The sequence below is a fragment of the Aythya ferina genome (genome assembly GCF_964211825.1).
Source record: "Aythya ferina genome assembly, contig: HAP1_SCAFFOLD_167, whole genome shotgun sequence".
Classification (NCBI taxonomy): domain Eukaryota; kingdom Metazoa; phylum Chordata; class Aves; order Anseriformes; family Anatidae; genus Aythya; species Aythya ferina.
The window spans coordinates 81705-102465 of record NW_028181361.1 but is presented as its reverse complement, the minus strand read 5'-3'; the positions used below and the strand labels follow the sequence as shown (position 1 = coordinate 102465).

General features: G+C 44.1%; 2 long non-coding RNA genes across 3 annotated transcripts in view; both read right to left on the bottom strand.

Moving 5' to 3' along the window:
- Nucleotides 1-5700: 5700 nt before the first annotated feature.
- On the bottom strand, nt 5701-8159 carry LOC311428868. 2 transcript variants are annotated; one of them, XR_014687930.1, is made up of 5 exons: nt 8027-8159; nt 7670-7912; nt 6364-6523; nt 5914-6027; nt 5701-5817 (listed from the first exon to the last, which is right to left on the bottom strand). It is a non-coding gene; the product is annotated as an uncharacterized lncRNA (long non-coding RNA). The 2 variants fall into 2 exon arrangements; XR_014687931.1 differs by having other exon boundaries at nt 7670-8153.
- A 6333-nt stretch (nt 8160-14492) lies between these two features.
- The window catches only part of LOC311428861, a 43283-nt gene continuing 37014 nt past the window's right edge, over nt 14493-20761 (bottom strand). Inside the window, exon 3 of the long non-coding RNA XR_014687929.1 lies at nt 14493-14625. This is a non-coding gene — a long non-coding RNA (uncharacterized lncRNA). The remainder of the gene's footprint in view (nt 14626-20761) is intronic.

The window sequence follows — 20761 nt, the reverse complement described above, 5'->3', positions numbered from 1 at the left end:
GTATAGCTAAAACTCACGCCAGTCTGCTCACGCACAGTAAGTAGTAAGATTTAAGGACTGGTTTCATCGGCTTCTTCCATACTAACATCCTTCTTATGTTTTAGATATGCTGTAGTTAAATCAACACTAAGTTACTACTTGTGGAGTAATCGCCTTAAGCGACTAGGCATCATAAGCACACCTCCATCCCAAAAGCTACCCGCCTCCAAGGTGCAACCACCCCTCACTGAGCACGCCCTCGGAATTTCTCAGAGCCTGTACCTTTAAACGCAAGTGAGATCATTTCTACCAAGCACAACCAAGATATGCATGACTAGAGTCACTCAAGCTCCACCTTAAAGATAGAAAATAGTACCAATTGCTTTAAGAGAAAGGGGATGTTAGGGAAGATACTATCAGGAAGGATTCCTTCTGACATCACTCGACAGGCTGAGCCTCTCACTCCCCCACCCCCACTCCATTGGGACGCCGTGGGGTAAGATCTGAACGCTTGCTTATACCAGGCGTCTCTGTGGAATCTTAGAAATCTCTAGAGTTTTGATGCTTTTTAATGTCTTAATACCTAGGCTGTGTACCTGTGCATTTCATGCATGCTAGCTTGCTTTTGCAGACAGTGAATTTATCACTGACAATCCAAAGAACCTGTGTACCTGTCGCCGTAAGAAATTGCACTTAATTGCATTCTTCCTAGCTGTGAGAGTTCTCCTTGAATGCGACTAGAGCGAGGCCGTACTGCGTTGTTGGTGAATCCGTGACCGTGATAGTTCAGCACCCTGAATCCGACGGGACCCATGACGGTCAATCGGCTACACCCCTTAACGCGACACTACTAGACGAAGAAGATGACAGGGCTTGCATGCACTGCATTAGGCTTTGCATGTGAAAACACCCCCAAATAATTTCACGTACATTTAACGTTTTTAAAGGGAAAAAAACAGGAAGGTGTAGTCTCTCTGTAAGCTACAGCCCTACATAGTTAAGGCATCAGCATTCATTCCTTTGCTTGATAGCAAAGTATGAACATACAGAAGAGTTAAATATTTTCTTTGCATTCTTAAAGGCGATTTTTCAGACTTGGGCTTCAGTTGTTGGAGTTGAAGAGATCAGTAGACATCCTTACTTTTACGTTAAGACCAAAATCTTTATATAAGATTGTGTTATCGAACGCAACTAAACTCCCACCCCCACATGTTTTTTTTTGTAACTTCGCAATGATCTTGCTGCAGTCCCACTCTGATGGTCTTTCAATAACATGCAAACTGCCGTGGCAGATTCTGTTACAGTGCTTTTCTATTGACAGTGTGCCTAACACTCAAGGTAAAGCCCCTCATTTCGCAGTGGGGACATAAAGTGTTTCTTTGGACCCTGCTGCTTCTGTTAGTACTCATTTTTTCACAAACTTGTTGAACCTGAGCCGTGCCTACTGAGCCAACGAATGCTTTGATGACACAGTATTTTGTCAAAGCAGTTTTGCTTCTTGGAGCTACAGAAGCAGCTCTGGCTACGTGATAGCGAATTGTGCTGCACTGGCAAAACCAGACTTAGCTACAGACTTACAACACTTGCTAACTCGATCTATTTCAAATCTCATTTTAACTTTAAAGGACAATCAGTTTTGTGGCTCCTGTCTTACTAATTTGCCTTGTTTTGCATGGAAGGGCAGCCTGTGAATGTTTTGCTTTATTGCATGCTTCAAAAAAAGGCTGAGGAAGAGACTGGAGGAACCTTTTCTATTCTATGGACTTTCCCCCGAGAGTGTGGAATTGCAGGCTACTTGGATGAATGTTCCAATGTGAGTAAGGGAGCAGACCTCAGCCAAAGGAGGTGGAATCCTTGCTTAATAGTATCAGTGTGGGGACATCTTTGCTTAACGGGAGCCATTTAAACTCTTCATAGAAACAAAATAAGCTGGACATCTTATGCTTGGAAAGCAGTATGGTTACACAGCGGCTAACATAATGACTTGAGTCTTCTGCTCTGCAACTTCAGGTTTTGTTTTCAAGAAGTGCATACATCAGTTTAAGCTTTGGACAAGGAGATTTGCAATGCAAATAGTGATAAACCAGAATCGGCGGCGCTGACGAGTGTAATGGTGAAATGCAGCAAATCAAGTATTCCTGGAGAAATGTGAGATTACAAAACTAGCAAGCCATGAAGCACTTTTGTTGTTGTTGTTGTTTTTTAAATCAATTCTTATATGCTGAAATAGCACCTTCAAGAAAATCTGTTTATCTAGCCAGGTAACGCTGTCTCCCTGTAAACAGGAAGGAAATGCCAGGAGCAGCCATACCTCTTTGCTGTCAAAATAAAGAGCAAGTCGAGGCCAACATCATGCCATAGTGCAAAGGCTTGCTAAGAAAGATCATTCTACGAGGTCTGCAAGAAAAGATGACTTACTTTGTCATAAGTTTGTCAAATAGAATGGACGAGTTAGTAGTCGAGTACCGACTGTGTCCGACTCTACAGCTGCGGCGCAGCTCCAAGTCCCTGTTTTCTCCGTGGACTCGTCTCACAGTTTTTGCACCAGCTCTACTCCTCAATGTTCTGGTGACTGAAACGCAGAAACAAAGTCTTTTGAAACAGTGAAGATGGGATTCTCCTTATTTCACCGTTGCTCTTGTAAAATGGAAACAGACAGACAAAAAAGGCACCCTGAAGTGGATTGAGTTTTCTTTACATTTCAGGTCAGAAGTTGGTGTCACAACCACTGCATTCCACTAATTTATCGCTCTGCACGTTTAAACTGTCTACTTAAAACTGGGACCTGTAGGGAAATTTTTAAAGAGACTGAAAGCTAGCCAGACAAAAACAAACGTGCAACTTTTGTTCCATGCAGGAGGGAAATCTACTCCACTTATTTCTGTCTTGGAAAAGTGAGAACAATCAACACCTTTCTCTAAGGTGTTTTCACTCCATTCATGTCAAACTGTATCTAACAGTGCTCAAAACAAACACTAGGACATTGCAAGCCTCTTCCTAAGAGGTGTATGTTTGATTACTCTGTTTATGCATGCAGCACTTCCATTTCCTGCATTAGGATCTAACAGCTCAAGGAGGGAAGAATCGTTTCAAGAGAAACACCCAAACACCACATAACTCAAACTCGTGCTTTTTAGAAAAAAGCCTGCCCATTGTTTGCCATACAGCACCCTTTGGCACAGGTTGGTTGCTTGCACTGTCATTAAAAGAGCCAAGAGGACAAGGGGAAGGGAAGAGCTACACCGCTGTGCTGCTAGGATCACAGCTAAGGTTTACTTTTGTGCTTGCCAGCTATAAAACTGAGTTTGAACTTACCAAGTATCGATTTACTTTGCACAATTAGAACAGTTTGCTTTGTGCCTACCAAGCTGCAATTCACACTGCTCCCTCCCCAAGGAATTCATAAAATCTCCTATTTGCACCTACCTCTCTTCACAGAAAAGTCACTGAGGAGTGAATTCAGCTGACTACAGAAGGCTTTGGGGCCAAATGAAAGCCATGGAGTGACCAAGTGCCATCCTCTTCAGTAACCTGCGCAAATAGGTATCCCGGGGACTTACAGCCACTTACCTGTGCTATATTCTTTTTTTCGTTCCAATTTTGGCTTTCTCAACTGCCTACATTAAGAAAGAGGACACGGCAGAGAAGGGAGAAAAGACTTGTTGTATTAGACCCATCAAGGATGGGAAATTTCACCATGTTTACAAGCCAGTGCTCCATGGTATACAAAGAGAAGCCTGTAGGCCTCACGCAGGATCCACATCCCAAGTCTGTTGCGTGCCATATACACGCGGTTCTGTATGTACCCACATTTCCTAGCTTGCTCATGTTGAATTCTCAAAATTATGAGCAATAGCACCCAAGTGGAAAAGATACATGTCCTGGTTTCAGTTAGGACAGCGTTAGTTCTCCTCCTAGTAGCGGGTAGGTTGCTATGTTTTGGCTTAGAATGTGTGAAAGGATGTTTAGAAGATTGCTGATACCACCCCGATGTTTCAATTGCTGCAGAGCAGTACTTACAACAAGCCAAGGACCTTTCGGTGTCTCACTGTCCTACTGGCGATCAGAATCGGCGCACAGCAACAGCTGCGAGGGGACAGACTCAGGATGGCCGACCCCAACTGGCCAAAGAATTCTATGCCTTATGGCAACACGCTGCACCATGGATAGGGCGGGGCAGCCGGGCTGCTAGGGGTTACGCTGGGCACTGGTCAGCGGGTAGTGAGCAACTGCATTGTACATCACTTGTTTTGTACACATTACTAGTAGCAGTACTATCATCATCACCATCATTATTATTATTTTCCTGTCTTAATAAACTGCCTTTATCTCAACTCGCGGGCTTCACTGTCCCGTTTCTCTCCCCCATCCCAGAGAGGGAGGTGGGAGGGTTGCAGAAGGGCTCTGTGGTGTTTAGCTGCCGGCCGGGTTAAACCACAACAACACCTCAAAGGAGTTGGGGAAAAAAACAGGTTTTTTTAGAAAAGCAGAAGACTTTCACTGAGAAGAGGGATTCTAGTTTTAAGGTACTGGTACGCCATCAGCATGCTCATAGGCCTCTGCTGATTTTAGCCGGAGGTTTATCAGGCCACAACTCACTGCACATGCTTTCTCTCTTGCTTTTCAATCTACAAATCGAACAGAGATTGAACATATAGAAATACAGTACCTTGAAAAGCATCTTCTCTTGACATTTCCCCTCAGTACCGCCATACTTTCTTCAAAGCTGGAGACTGAACACCGCAGGATGCTTTTGCTCATTGATCTTAAACGGTGTCTGTTGAAACATTCAATACTGGGAGAAGAATAATCCTAGGGAAAGAAGGAAACAAGAATATATTTATGTGAACCACGTAGACTCAGATAAAGAAATTCTGCCTCACGCAAGTTTAATTGACCCTCCTGACTTGGTAGTGGGGCAACTAATGGCAGGCAGACACTGAAACGCTGCTGTGCTCAAGAAAAACCGGGAGAGAAAAAAAAAAAAGAAAAAAAAAAAAAAGCTTTCAAAACTAAAGCTTCCCTTTCCCCACCGTTTTCTTGTGGATAACTTAAGCTTAATATCCTTGGAAAAAAGATATTGCAGCAAAACCTTTCACATAAACTTAGTGTTTCGTGAAAAACTACAACAAAAACAAAAAACTTTATATTCAAATGAATTTAAATTAAAAAAAATAAACTAATTAATTTAAATTAAAAAAAAAAATAATTCAATTGACTGTTCAGAGGAACAGTCAAGCTTGACATTATACATCCTAGAATTAAAATCTAGTTTGAGTTTTTCTCCCATCTCCAGACCTTGCTAAAGATGCTTATTAGGAGCTCTGTCAAAAAAAGTGTAAGGCTTGTTATATCAAAGCTTCGAACCCTTCTTACTGCCCTCGACCTTCTTCACATTGCTGCTCCTACAAGGGTGAGCACTATCATTTTTAGTACGGGAGGGAAGCTGTGATATCCTTGAGTGGGGGGTCGTTCTGTTTACAAAATGAAGTTCCAGTAAGAGTACATCAAATGAACCAACTTTCTTTGAACTTTAATTCATCGCTATATTGAATGAATGACCTCTGGATTTCTCTCTCCCATTTGGAAGTCAATTTGAAAACAAACTACCTCTGCCATAAAGAGCCAGGCATCAGAGACACCTGTTGCGCCTCAAGAACAGAGAAGGTATGAACGACAAGAGCAGCTGAATAAAATGCAACTTGCCATTAGAAATGGGTGTACTGGCATCTACAGGTGCCGCTGGCATCTCCTCATCTGGTTTCTCATCTTCAGTAGCAGGGTTCTGCTGTGGTGACTTGGAGTTGTCGCATGGAGCACACGCTGCAGAGGTGCGACCTTGCAAGAAAGAATAGATACCAAAGATCTTCGTCGTGCATTTTCAGTTACAAATGCAGAGACAAGTCTTCAAATCCTTAGCGTTAAAGCACGTACCTCTTTTCTCACGAGATTCTTTAATTTGTTCACAAAGTCGTCTAAACTCTGTATCCATTTCGTTCCTCACCATTGAATATGCAGTGTCTTGCAAAACATAGGCGCTGTGACTATCTGAAATTTTACACACTTTACCTGAATGTTGTCTACCAACCAATGAAACTGTTTTGATCACAGAAAAAAATTGCTTTCTTCATAGGTTTGTTCCAAAAGGTTCTCTCAGTGAATATTTTCAGCATAACAACATCGAAGTTAATTAAAACAAAAGCACTAGTTCCTTGGGAACACTTATATCACAATTCCATGCCCAAGTAGCAAAATGATAAAATATTTACAGTCTGGACGTCCAAAATCATCTAATCCATCCGAAGTCTATTGTCCGCACACAGCATTTATCCATCTATATGTTTGACAGATTTTTTAAACTAGGGCTAAAAAGCACATCCTCACCTGTAGATCTTTGATCCAGGTAGTACTCGAAGGCATTGTTACAGATTAGATCGATGTCCTTCAGCTAGTCTCCTGCAGTGAGGTACTGGCGCGAGTCAATTTGAGTCAGAACTGTTGAAAGATCCATCGGCTCTTTAATCCTTGTGGCATAGTCAGGTACCTGCAGATCAAATACAAGCATTCAGAGGTTTTCTTAACCTTGCACACTGTCTACCAAAATTATTCTGAAGACTTTAAATAAACGACTTCCTAAAAACTCTGAACATTTGCGATGCATCAGAAGATGCTGAAATTAACCAGTTTGCTTCTCAAAAATGGAAGGGCTTTTTCATTTTTCATTAGAGCGGCCACGAGAGGACAACAAGAAGTAGGGAGGTCAGAAGCACGTGCATGGTAGAGAAGAAACACTGAGGGTGGGAGATTCATTTCACTTTGCTTCAGAAAATCACAACAGTGAAAGCTGAGCAAGCCATCCGGCATTCTCTTTGTTGTCGACATTGAGGAAAAGGTGCATGAATTGCACCTGTGAAGTACCTATTGCAGGCATCTACTTTAGAATGAGATAACTGGGCCCTGAGGTGCTCATTTCTTCCCTCAGAGCAGAAGAGGAGCCTAATGACCAGTTCAGATGAGGACATATGTATCTGTCTAGATTTTTCACAGCTCAAGAACCTAGGAGAAAAGGGGAAGAAAAGCCAGTGGAGGCCCACATGAAGACGACTTTGCTGATCCCCAGGTATATTCAAGTTACACCTGTCTTTGAAATATACGCCCCTAGTTTAGGCTTATCTCATAAATTAAGGAGAAAAAGGCATCTAAGCAGCCAATTGGAGGAAAAAGAAAACACACTGCACTTATGGTTGATTCCTATTGAGGAGTTCCAGATGAAACAGAGAACAGGATCTCAAAACTTAGTTTTACAAACTGCTGCTCCTATTCCTGTTCCCACAGGAACTGACAGTCCAAGAAAGGGCTTCAGACTTCACTCAAGTAGTCCTGTAAATACTGTTTGTCATTATAAGGAAAGATCTCTGTGCTTTTCAGTGCTGTGACATGCCTACATATCAAAGCCTTTTCACGAGCAAACTGTGTTGGCATTTGGACTGGCTTTTTAGAATGAAACCAGGGCTTTCAGCAAATAATCCCATAAGAGACATTTGAGAGTCAGCAGAAGTAAAAGCACTGCCTCTGCTTCTTGCAAAATCCTAACAGTGCAGCCCTAAAAACAAAGTTGAACCTTCCCCAAAACGCTGAGAAGTACAAACACTGAGAAGTTACAGACACACACGGATCAGCACTACTTTACCTTCTGTGGGTCAACGGGCTTTGCAAATTCCCTGAAACGTCTGTCAGTGGCAAGTCTGTGAGTAACATCCCTCAAGAAAATTCTAAGGTCACGCAAGGTATCCTCCTCTTCCTCCTCCAGCATCCCTACTTTTGTGGGGATCACTCTTGTGGCTTCTGAGGCTCAGCTGGTGGTGCTACAGGCAATGTCTTCCAATGTCCAATCAACTTCAATTCATCAGGAAAAATTGGCCAATTTACAGTACTCAAATACAAGCATATGACAAATTACTGACAGAAAATGACCACCAAAGCAAAGCCCAAAGAGCTAGTAACTTCGATAGGAAAGTTTTAGATGTACTTCTCATATCCTCCTCACCTCTTTTCTTTACAGGAGGCTTAGCCACTTCATTTAGAATTAGGTCCTCAGAAAAAGGCTGCTCTCTCTGCCCTACCAGGCAACTCAATATTGCACACTTCTCCAAATTCCGTATTAAATCATTTTTGCATCTAAAGCAGAAGGAGGAGAGACATTTCAGATTTAAGGCCACAAAAAACTCATCTTCTATTCCAAAAAGACGAGTACCTTTTCAAATTAATTATAACCTGAAGAACACAAACTGAAAAAAGTTATCTTCCTGGCCTTAAAACGCTACATTTTCACAGGTTGGCACGGCAAATTCAAATATCACCTTTAAGAATCACCTGTAGAATTAAAGCTCGCTGAAGGGATTGTACGCTACACTGGTAAAGTAATGGCTTTCACCACATCCAACAGCGCCTCCTTTGTATTTACTTGCCTTGCTGCAGCCTTTACTTAGAACCTTTATGGCTATCGAGGGAAGAGACAGGCTTCAGCAGACAAGTGAGGGCTTTTTGCTGAGTTTTTATTTCTCTACCAAAAGGTGTCTGAAGTAGCTAGTACCTCTACGTCTTCCTCCATTTTCAAGTTCTAGTATTAAAAGGTAGGTGAGGAATTTCACTACTTATTTTAGAAGGAATTTACAGCCTGTACAAAAACTTCTGTGGGAACTCAAGCACTTTCAAAGCAGTTGATAATAAACACGTCTAGGTAAGACCCGTTCTCTTCCCCCAGTGACTGAGACCAAATCATCAGAATGAGAACAGTGTGGTCCTGTTTTGGGCACCTTCCCTTAATGTAAACTCTCAGAAGTCAATGAAGTTCTGCACCTACTTTTACTACAGTTTATTTAGGATTACAACTAGAATTCGATTCCAAAGTTACTTTAGCAGAAATTGGAACTCAGCTTTTCAGCTTGGAAAGCTTTGGCCTATATGAAGAAAGAAACTGATTTATTTATTTTTTTTTAATCAAAGTGTTTCAATTCTCTACTAAATTGCATTATTAGCAGTTTACCCAACGTAGCATGGAATGGCAGACTGTCAGAAGAAATCTCTTCAGTAAAAACATCCTCTTGTCATTTCAAGCACTTCATATTCTTGACTAAACCACTTTGTAGCCATCAGAATTATTGTATTAATTTATTATTTGCATGTGTGAGAAGGGGGTGAAAGTCACTTGCTTGACTCAGAAAAAACCTTAAGCAGATGCTTTCACAGTATTCTTTTTCTCTAAGCAAATTTTAAGTGATTTGTTAGGGTGCCTGAGTAATAACAGCATGCATTTAAGAAAGCACAGCATTTTGATGCTGAAAGCATTCATAAATTACAAGACACTGAAGAAATAGTAAGGAAAGTATTGACAAATACCTCTTCTGGGAGATCTGAGTGACGTACATCAGACGGAGCAAGCAGAAAAACTGGCAAAAATGCTGGAATGTTAAGTAGTAGAGTTAGAAAAGTAAGTTTCAAGACAGGTCCAGCGTTGTCCCACCATAAATGGATATCTGGGACATAAATTGTGCTTGGTGCTGTCTTCTGAGCATTTCGGATCAGCTAGTGAAAAGGAAAGCTTGCGTAAGAAAACTAAAACACGTACAAGAACCTGTTAATACATAGCTACATAGCCATCTGACTGCCCCGTGAAATGAAACTACGTGAACAGAGTGGCAAGCATCCTTTCACATAAGGAATTTCTCTGTGCACCCTTTCAGATTATCAGTATTCGGAGAACTCTAGTCAGAAGATGGGAAGGATATATTCAGGCAGTGGCTAGACACCGTAGCTATATGGCCACAGCCACAATCATCGCATAACAAAGAAAGGAAATGTCCCTCTTAAGGGACGCATCAGTATTCAGTCGTGTAACATGTCTGTCCTTACTTGTATGGCTCTCAAACGTTTCCACTAAAGGTAAAAATATTTTAAGGTAGTGATGCCAAACAAGAAAATGGATTTCCTGCCTAAAAGTAAAAACACCAAATCTGTTCATTTTTTCTAGTTAAAACCACATCACCGTGCAAATGAAGTGTTTTCTGAATGTTAATGCTTTTATTGCACATACTGCAACAGCACAAGTTGTGTATGTCCGTGCGAAAGCAAAATAAACAGAAGCCCCAAACCTCGGTTGCCTTACTAATATAATTTAGAAGAAGCCTACAAAAAGTAGCCGACATGCAGTCTGATACAGAGCCATCTACTGGGAGCACACAGTCTTAGGAGGCAATGAGAACTACTTTCTGGATCCCAGTGACATGAGCAGCATTTCTTTCCACAAAGAGATGTTCGTTAGCAACACTGCCCAGCTTCCTGAGCTGCTAGCAACAGCCTCACTGTAAAACTGGGTATGGAAAATGTGGACATGTACAACATCCAGATTGTTTGTGGTGCTGTCTAAAAGAAAAGGGGATTTTCAGACAGAAGCAAACATCCCAGCGCATTAAAACAAGGCCACCTCCATTACCAATTAATTTTGCTCACCTTACTTGCAACTCGATTGATCCTTTACATACAGTCAGTGAATCCGATGAGAAGAAAAAGAAAAAAAGGTACCTGTCCGCAGATTTCTTCTGGCGATGCAACGTTTGTAAGCAGAACAGAAAGGTCCAGGGTGTGAACGGGAAACTTCTCCAAAGCGTGCAACACCACGGGTGCCACGTAAGAAACCTGGCCGTACCCTTCTTTTCCTACTATTAGCAGACGGGGCTGGCATGATGTTGGTTCGCAGAAAGCACTCCTAGAACAAGAGTTAAGAAAACAAGCTTATAAATGAGGTGCTGAATAGACACACAGATGTTCCAAGTAATTTTCCTATAGACTTTCTTTTCCCTCCCCAAATAATCCAAATGGCAGCGGTACATTAAATACATGTAAGATTTCCAGTTAAGTTATTCACTCATTCCAATTGTTTCACCTTCTTCCCTTTGTTTCATCTTCTCCCCTTGTTTTTCCTATTCTTAACTAAACCAAGACTGCAAATTAATATCCCTGCAATCTTGCTTTACTACTAGGAAATAAATTGGTGAGGAGCATTTGTTTCCCCACTACAATCAGGCTGTACCTCTGCTGGCTTAAATCAAAGATGCTAGAGACTTAGCCTTGCTCTAAAGCACAGAAAATCTTCTGGACAGCACAGCAATAGAAACGGAGAAAAATAACTGATCCAGCTGTGACAACATGATCTAACTTTCCAACTGTGGGCTTGCATGACTTCCATACTAAAATATCACAAGATTAACACAACTTGGTGGCTTAACAAATAAAGACACCATTCAATTTTTTCTCAAGGTGTTTTAACAAGCCATTTCTCAGTTTTCTTTCTGCTACATAATTCACTACTGGTTTAACAATCCTGGAAAACAGAAGGGCAAAAGGTGGCAACACAAACCCACAAAGTTGGGGTATTTTTAGCTAAAAGGACAGACAGCACATTTATGTGGTCTTGAGTCTTTCAAAGAATGCCATGGATTAAGTCAACGTGTTCTGGTAGTCTACGGATCACTTTGGCTTACGAAGAGAAGCCTGGGCTTTTCAATTTGGTCATTCAGAGCAACTTCATTATAACTTTAGTCCCTCCACCCTTTCTTCTTGTGAATACCAAGCACCCCTTCAACACACAAACTTGATGTTACCCCTTCGTCTACCACCCCTCTCACTTTTAACAGCTGGAAATGTTTACAAAAACTCAGCAGACCTGAGAATTTAAACGTAACAGGGATCTATCTTTCTTTACCTGCTGAAACAGAGGCGTTTTTTCTCTGGTCCGTTAGGCATTCCATCTTTTAATTCATCTCCAGAAACCAAGGATGCATCGTCATCACTGTCAAACATATCATCTTGTAAAATAGGACTGAAATGCTCTGAAAGGCAAAAGAGGTTTGTTAACTTTCCTGAATAGCCTTTGTCTCTTTCTCTTCCATTAATACAGCTTCTAAATCAGTGCCAAAACCCTTTCTTCATTTGAGAGCACACACTGAAAGCTATTTCCTAGAGTTCAGCCCACCACAGATCTAAGGAGATGGCACAAGGCCCTACAAAGCTCTACTAAGTCCCACTGATGTGTACATATAAGGTATGCTACTCTTGGTGATTTTTTTCTCCCCCTTAGAATAAAGGAGATTACAAACACTTTCTGCAGTTGCTAAATAGCTAAAAAAGAAACAAACAAGACCATTTCTTTCTGGAGGAGGTTCCCACAATGAAAGCACGGGGATAAAGCATGTGATGGCCACAGAATTCCATTCATCTAGTAAATATCAATGCTAATTGATCTCACGTGTATAGTACGATCCACAAACATTTAAATTAGGAGACTGGTTAAAAATGATGATAGCTAAAACAATATTTAGCTTAGACCAGTTATACTTGTATCCTGGTCCTGACATTCTTCAGAAAGGAATTAGAAACATTGACCTAGAAATGCTTCCCCTCCAAAGATCTGAGTTTTGATTTTTTAAAGAAAAATAGGTGCCTTATACTTCAAACCTCAAGTCAACCTCTACAAATGCTAATTATCTTAGCTGCCGTCAGAAGCAGCATGCTTCAGTAGAGAACGCATCATCCTTTACTGTGTATTGATCATTCAGAGCTTCCATTTGGCATTTCAGTTTCGAATCCACAATAAAACCTATGCGTTATATTCCAGACTTGCCCAAAAACAAGACACGCACATGCAAATAATAAAATTCTACCACCATTATGTCTGAAAGCTATAAGTTGATTGCACAAACCACAAGTTTTTGCTTTAGCAGAATTATAAAGAAGTGGATGCTGTGGTTATACCTTGCTGTCGGTCCTCCTTTAGTGCAAGCTGTGCATGCGGGAAGATCTTCTGCACAACTTGTAAAATATTCTCTACTGATCTTTGAAAAAGTGGCTTGAAAATGGGTGAGAGTGCTTGTACGGGCGAAGTCTCGATCCTGTTTGAAGCTGGAACAACCTTCTTCATAGCCATGAAAAAGTCCTTCGCTTTTATTTTAATAGAATTAACATCTAGCTGCAATTTCTCCCTACTTGCATAAATCTGAGGATAGCATCGGCGTAGAGAGCACAGCGCAGCTTCAGTACAGAGGGATTTGATATCTGCACCACAGTATCCTAACAAACAAAAATCAAACGTTACATCAGTCAAGGCCCAGGTTTAAAACATGCAACATTTAAAGAATTTGTAAGGCCAAAACCAAACAGCTTAACAGGGAATTCAAAGTGCTACCGCTCTGCAGGGAAGTTTCATGTTGCTCACTGCCTGATATCCTGCGCTTATGCAGCTGAAGCAGACTCCTCATCAAAAACTATACTCTTGAGGAAGATGCCCCAGAATCATTTAACGTTCTTAGACAACAAGAGGAACGACAACAAAGAGTAAATAGATGAAAGCATCTCACTCTGATTGCTATGAAGGCGTGCCAGCTGCCTCGTTGACTAGTTGTGCAGCAAGGCACAAGAGCATGGGTACTGCCTGGTACAAGCTAAGGTTCTTTACAACTTGGTCACAAGCAAGAATCCGTTTCTGTTTCAGTCTTACCAATGCATTTCTCAGCTAGTTCATCAAGCAACATGTCCGGTGGCTGAGGGGTCCAGTCACGAGTATGAATCTTGACAATTTCTTTTCTAGCCTGGAAGCAAAATCATTGCATTTTAGCTTGTCCCAAGTTTTCCTTAAAAATACCAACAAGAAACAAACAAACCAAAAAGCAAACAAACAAACAACAAAAAACAAAACAGTCCTCCCTCAAAACCCCTCATCTATTAATACGCTTTTCTTACTTGCTCAACTTTCAAGTATTTTACAGTTATTTAATATACACTCTGCATTGTCAACCAGGAAATTGAATAGTTCTTATTTGTTATACTGAACTTTTTCTAGGAACCTACAGTGAAAGAAAAGGCATTTATAGCTTCAATAACAAGTTTCCAAACTACGAGACCTAAGGACCCAGAGGAAAATACTGTAATGAAAAATTTATCCAGAAACATTTCTTTGCTGTCCAAAAAACTTCTCTAAAACTTAGCAAGCTTTCATTGGGACAGTCTCATTACTTCATCACATTTGCTTTCCAGTCAGTAAATTCACAGAAAGCACTTCTGGCACAATGCTTCCAATTGCTACAATTACTATAAAGAAGAAAAGAATTATGACTCAAACTACTACCACCGAGCAGGGGCACAATCAAATGCAAACACGTCCCCTATTCATTCATAAGCGAAGGATTGAGACCAAAAACACAACTTCATGATGAAAACACCCAAGTGGACTAAATAATTAAGCAAACAGGTACACCTTGGGGAATGAAAGGTTTGATTATAGAACTAACTACTTGGTGGTATCATCCTGACCATATATATCCAGTACCAGATTTGCCCTCCATGGAACAACGCAGTGTCTCCACGTATCACTCTTTTGTTCAAGTTGTCAATTATTTTTTTCCTATAAAGTTGGACTTTGCCATGGTAGCACTTACATTGAATTTAAGTTCTCACCTCTTTATCTGGCAAGTTGAAGAGGAAGTGTCTGCCAAAGCGTCCTGGTCTTCGTAAAGCAGGATCTATAGAATCCAGTCTGTTAGTAGCTCCGATTACCACGATCTCCCCTCTGTTATCTATGCCATCCATAAGCGTCTGAAGAGTTGAAACAATGGAAATAATAGAAAAATATAAGTTTTACTTACTGGTTCAGTACATTTTGTTACATTCCACATGACTTTCTTGATGCCGGAATAACCTTCTTCCTAGTGGTCATTCAAAACTGGGAAAAAAATAGTCTACCAAGTCGGGGTTTTTTTGATTTGATAATAAATCTGCAGACTGTTAAGTCATCAAGCACTTCAAGACTGTTTGAAATAATCTCTACGTTAATATAAAAGGAGTACCGCACACTTCTGCTCAGGAAGAAAATCACGGAAAATGTCAACTTTGATTTTAGATGTTGAATTTGTTGCAGTGAGATCTTCCTCATCGCACGATTCTATTTGGATTTAAACCATATTATCTATGGAGAGACCAAGATTAGGACAAGAACAGCACAGAGTTCAGCATGAAGCCAATCAGGAGCTCAAGTTTGTATTCTTTGTATTCCACTTTATCCTTCTCTTGCTGGAAGGACCTGCTTTTTGAGTCTCCTTCTCTTCACTAGGAGCATGCTCCCTCTTGCTTTGGTAATGCTCTTTCTCAGTGGTTTTAGTCTTGTCCTCTGTATCTTGGCATCTCTCTGTAACAGCTGAGGAGGAAAGGTTTTTAGAGCTACATTCAGTGTCAGACTCGAGAGAGGAAGTATGCCGCAATTTCTCACCAGGCTCACAAGACTCTTTGCCGTACAAAACGCTTTCTTTTGAAATGAGGTCACGTTCTTTTGATCTTCTTGGTTTCTCCTTGTCTCCACCGTCATCACATTGGTACTATGCGAGGTATTCATCGTTCCCAGGAGATTTCGGAGGGTCCACGACACTGCACAAAATAAAATCACATTTCTCACCTCTGCTGAAGAACGTGAATATTAAGACTAAAACCTTCCAAAGGCAAACAAACAAACAAAAACGTCCGGACTACAGGAACCCTCGCAAAGATATGCCATTTAGAAACCTCTCCTGTGATTAGGACACCTTCTTCAGCTCCCAGAGAAAGTGCTTTTTCCCCTCTTGCTTCTGAAGCCATTGCACTAAAAAAGCAAACGCATCTGTCTCCCTCCACATGCTGCTCTGAATAAGAGCCAGAATATTCAAAACCACTCTATTTGTTCTCCCCACATAGCCGAAAAAACACCAGTTGAAACAGTTTTCTACCTCTCTCCACGAATTTACATTCACATATCCTATGACTGCAAAAATAGAAGGCAGGGCTCAGGGAACAGCAAATGTTGGAAATGAAAAAAAAGCAGCCTGTTTCTTCAGAGTCTTAAGCCTATGCTGCTAGGAAAACAAAACAAAACAAAACAAAACAAAACAAGAGGAGAGGAGAACAACAGCGGGAAATTCACCTATTCTCCAGGTGTTCAATTGCAAAGCCTCCTCTGGAGGATCAATAGCTGCGAATTCAGCGTGCTTAGGAGAAATCAGATCTACATCTGAATCATAACTATTTCAGTAGTATCACTAACTTCTGTTACTCTGAAGAAGCAGTCAGCACCATTTCTATGATAGCAAAGAGCTGGATAGAGTCTGTTATTCACATCAAGTAGTCAGGCAGGTTTCTTTAGGAAGGCTGGGTTTCACTAGAACATTACTAGCCTGTAAGCCTCATGGCATCACCTTCCATCTTGACTGCTGGACCTCCTTGCTCCCTACTATCTTCTTTGCCAAGATACAGCTGTCCACATTTACTTTTCCTACTTGGCTGGACTGAATTTAAGAAGATCTTGCATCTAAGAAAGGGAACAAAAGCTGCTGCCCAGCAGCGTGTGGCTCAGGGAGGAGTGAGAAAGCTCTGTGCAGCCCCCAAGGTCCGTGCAGCAGGAGGCAGGAGGTGCTCCAGGCTCCCAGCAGCAGTTCCCCTGCGGCCTGTGCAGGGAGAGGCCCCTGGTGGAGCAGGCTGTCCCCCTGCAGCCCATGGGTCCCCCGTGGAGCAGATCTCCACGCTGCAGCCCCCCTGTGGCTGGAGGAGCCCCCGGTGGAGCAGGTGGCTGTGGCCTGGAGGAGGCCGCGGCCTGTGGAGAGCCCCCGCAGGAGCAGGCCCCGGGCTGGACTGGAACAGGCTGTGCTGAGCCTGCTTTGCCCGTGACGCTCCTTGTGGAGTGATCTCCCTGTCCTTCTGGCAGCCCTTGAGCCCTTGCCAGCCTCTTTTCTCCCCTTGGCGTTGGAGGAGGGGCAGGGAGAGAGCGCTTGTGCTGGAGCTCAGCTGCCCAGCTGAGGAAAACCACCACGGCTCTGTCTTGCCGCTGCTGCAGCACGCTGGTAGCAGCCAGCACCGTCTGTTCTTCGAGCCTCAGCAAGCCCACAGCATCTTCCCAGAAGGGATCCCTTTCCTTCACGCCTGACAGGCGCCGCCTCCAGAGGCTGAGGGCTTGTGCCCTGTTTGCAAGCGCTTTCTCAGTGCCCCCTTCCCCAGAGAAGGATCCCAGCTGCTTGGCTTCCCTGCCCTCTGCTGCCAGGCTCCCACAGCTGCTATCCCAGCAGTGCAGCAGCCAGCTGACAATGTGCTCGCCTGGAGGACAGCTGCAATCTTGTCCCATGGCTCGCAGCTCACCCAGGGATGGGGATCACCTGCTTCCTGCTGCTTTTCTCTCTGCTCTCCTTTCCAACAGCCTCCTGTGCCCTGGGATGGCCCTACCTTGGGGTAGGCTGCCTCGCCTTCCTCTTGCTCCTTCCCCTTCTTGGGAGGACTTTCTGCCCTTCCGAAACGAGATGACTTCTGCATGCATTCCTTCCCCTTGTGTGTATTGGTGCCTGAGACAGCAACGGGGTCGTCCCCGGAGCCAGCTGTAGGGCCTGTGCCAGGCTTGGAGGTGCTGCAGGGAACATGCCAGGGGCTGGAGTGGCTGGATGTGAAGTACTATCAGTAAAGAATTTCTTCCTAACATATATCAGAAATCTAACTTTTCAGTGTAAAGCTATTAGTCCATGTCCTGTCACTCCAGGCCCTGATAAAGACCCCCTCCCCAGCTTTCCTATAGGTTGCCTTTAAGTACAGGAAGGCTCTCAGCCTGGCACACAGTAAAAGTGATGGCAGATCCTTCACTATATTATTTGAATTTCACGTAAATAGAACAGGCTATCAACTTACTTAGGAGAAGTAATACAATTTCAGAACTATTCAAAACCAAAGGCATTCCAAACTAAGTTTAAGTTCAGAGGAAATCCAAAGAAAAAAACTAATTTTGAAACTAATAATCAGAGACCATAATCTTTTTCAAATGATAGATTTTCCTCCTGTACTGGGTAATATTGGTCTGTGCTTAGAGATTCTCAACCAAGAGTGTTTTTTTTGTTTGTTTGTTTGTTTGTTTGTTTGTTTTTGTCATGTTTGCTATATGGCAGTCAGGAGTTTGAAATAAACAATAAAACAACAAAACCCCATGTTCATGCACTGTTAACAGAAGAACTGAAAAAGTTAAGTGGTTATATGATGTGTATGGCTATTCTTTTTTTTTTTTTCTCCAGTATAAATACACCTGACAGGGCAGCCCTGCCACACATTTAAGACATGAGGCAAAATTCTGCCACTTGTATTCACATTGAACTTAGGAGGAAGTGTTCAGAAGACAGAAGGAACAAGTTGCCTATTGTGTGGAAGGGAATTAAAGGACATCATTCTGCTCAGCCAGATGCCAGTTGAGAGAAAAATATGATGTCTCTGTGAAAATGCATTTCTTGAGTAAATATCAAGGAGAATTAGGAAATGTGTAAGTTGGGAGATACATCTGAAATGATGATTGCAGTTGGCTTATGAGGAACTTTGGACAGGAAATTGGTAGAAACTTCCCATTTTAAGAATAAAGTGCACCATAGATATGAAGTCAGCATTCACCTAAAGAGTAGAGGCCAACTCAAAGCCCCCACAACAAAGCAGTGGACAAACCAGAACACTAACATGTTGTGGTCTAGAGTCACACAGATATACATAAGTTTACTATACCTAAACATCTGAGGGGTTCCTTTGAGAGGCGGAGGGCTTGTGCCCCATTTCCATTTCCACTCTCAGTGTCCCCTGCCTCAGAGAAGGATCCCAGCTGCTTGGCTTCCCTGGCCTCTGATGCCAGGCTACCAGAGCAGGTATCCCAGCATCGCAGCAAACAGGTGACAATTTGAGTGCCACAGCAGTCCTCAATGCTAGCTGGACACTCAGGGCACTTGTGGCCACCCACCTTTGTGAGCTCCAAGGCTGACAGTGACTCTCTGCTGAGCTGCCACAACTCTCAGGCATCCCGGTGACAGAGCTTTCGGCGCTAAGCTGACTGCCAGGAGAAAAGGCTGCCGTGAAATGGCTGCTCCACAATGCCAGGAGCAAGGTCTGCTGGGTTGGGGGTTCGCAGGGGAGCTCAGCCTTGGGCCTGGCAACTGTGCCTGGAAGACAGGGATGGCCTTGGTGTGCAGCTGGACACCTGGGCCTGAGAAAGCAAGGTCTCTTTCCAGACACTTGGCACCATCGTCACCCAGTGGCTGTCTCAGGGGGATGAGAGAAATGCACAGAATCTCTTGCTTTCCTGAAAAAGGGATGCATTTTGACCTCAAAGTGAGCTCCTTTCTCTCGGAAGCATCACGTCCTCCTGTCTTTCTTGTATTTGGCTATGACTTTAGGAATCCCTGCAATCCCTGCAGCTGTGTCCCCTGCCAGCTTCTTGTGTGCCCCAAGCATCCTCGCTTGCAGGGCAGTAGAAGATGCAGAAAAGGCCTTGCCTTAGTGGAAGCACTGCCCTGCAGGAGCTCCAACATCCCTCTCAGCAGCACGCTGTAGCCCCCAAATGCCCTCGAAATGGCACATTTCAGCTACTGGGAAGGAAATGAGCTCGCTCAAGGTGAGCTACCCGCTCAAGGCCCAGGTGTCTGTGAGGCGGTGTTGGCAAGGAGTCCTGTTGTGTGAGTCCATTCTTTGTGGGTGCTCCGTCCCCACAAGGCTTGCTTTTCAAGGCCCAGGAGAGTCTTGTGGGCACTGGCCTGGGGTCCCAGGCTGAGCCAGCTGCTGCCTGGCAATCAGGGAGGCTCGCTCGGTGTCTTGGCTTGGGTTTGCGTGGCCAGGCTGTGGGAGCGGGGGGCTGCAAGGGGTGTCCTCTGTGAGGAGAATGCAGCAGCTGCCCCATGGGAGCTCAGGGCCGCTGCCAGGAGGCTCCTTCCAGGAGGGACCCACCCGCTGCTGCCCAGAACGCAGAGCAAAAGGATGATGTTTGCGCCTGGGGGAGAGCCCATCTAAGAAAGGGAACAAAAGCTGCTGCCCAGCAGCGTCTGGCTCAGGGAGGAGTGAGAAAGCTCTGTGCAGCCCCCAAGGTCCGTGCAGCAGGAGGTGCTCCAGGCTCCCAGCAGCAGTTCCCCTGCGGCCTGTGCAGGGAGAGGCCCCTGGTGGAGCAGGCTGTCCCCCTGCAGCCCATGGGTCCCCCGTGGAGCAGATCTCCATGCTGCAGCCCCCCTGTGGCTGGAGGAGCCCCCGGTGGAGCAGGTGGCTGTGGCCTGGAGGAGGCCGCGGCCTGTGGAGAGCCCCCGCAGGAGCAGGCCCCGGGCTGGACTGGAACAGGCTGTGCTGAGCCTGCTTTGCCCGTGACGCTCCTTGTGGAGTGATCTCCCTGTCCTTCTGGCAGCCCTTGAGCCCTTGCCAGCCTCTTTTCTCCCCTTGGCGTTGGAGGAGGGGCAGGGAGAGAGCGCTTGTGCTGGAGCTCAGCTGCCCAGCTGAGGAAAACCACCACGGCTCTGTCTTGCCGCTGCTGCAGCACGCTGGTAGCAGCCAGCACCGTCTGTTCTTCGAGCCTCAGCAAGCCCACAGCATCTTCCCAGAAGGGATCCCTTTCCTTCACGCCTCCAGAGGCTGAGGGCTTGTGCCCTGTTTTCAAGTGCTTTCTCAGTGCCCCCTTCCCCAGAGAAGGATCCCAGCTGCTTGGCTTCCCTGCCCTCTGCTGCCAGGCTCCCGCAGCTGCTATCCCAGCAGCGCAGCAGCCAGCTGACAATGTGCTCGCCTGGAGGACAGCTGCAATCTTGTCCCATGGCTCGCAGCTCGCCCAGGGATGGGGATCACCTGCTTCCTGCTGCTTTTCTATCTAATCTCCTTTCCAACAGCCTCCTGTGCCCTGGGATGGCCCTACCTTGGGGTAGGCTGCCTCGCCTTCCTCTTGCTCCTT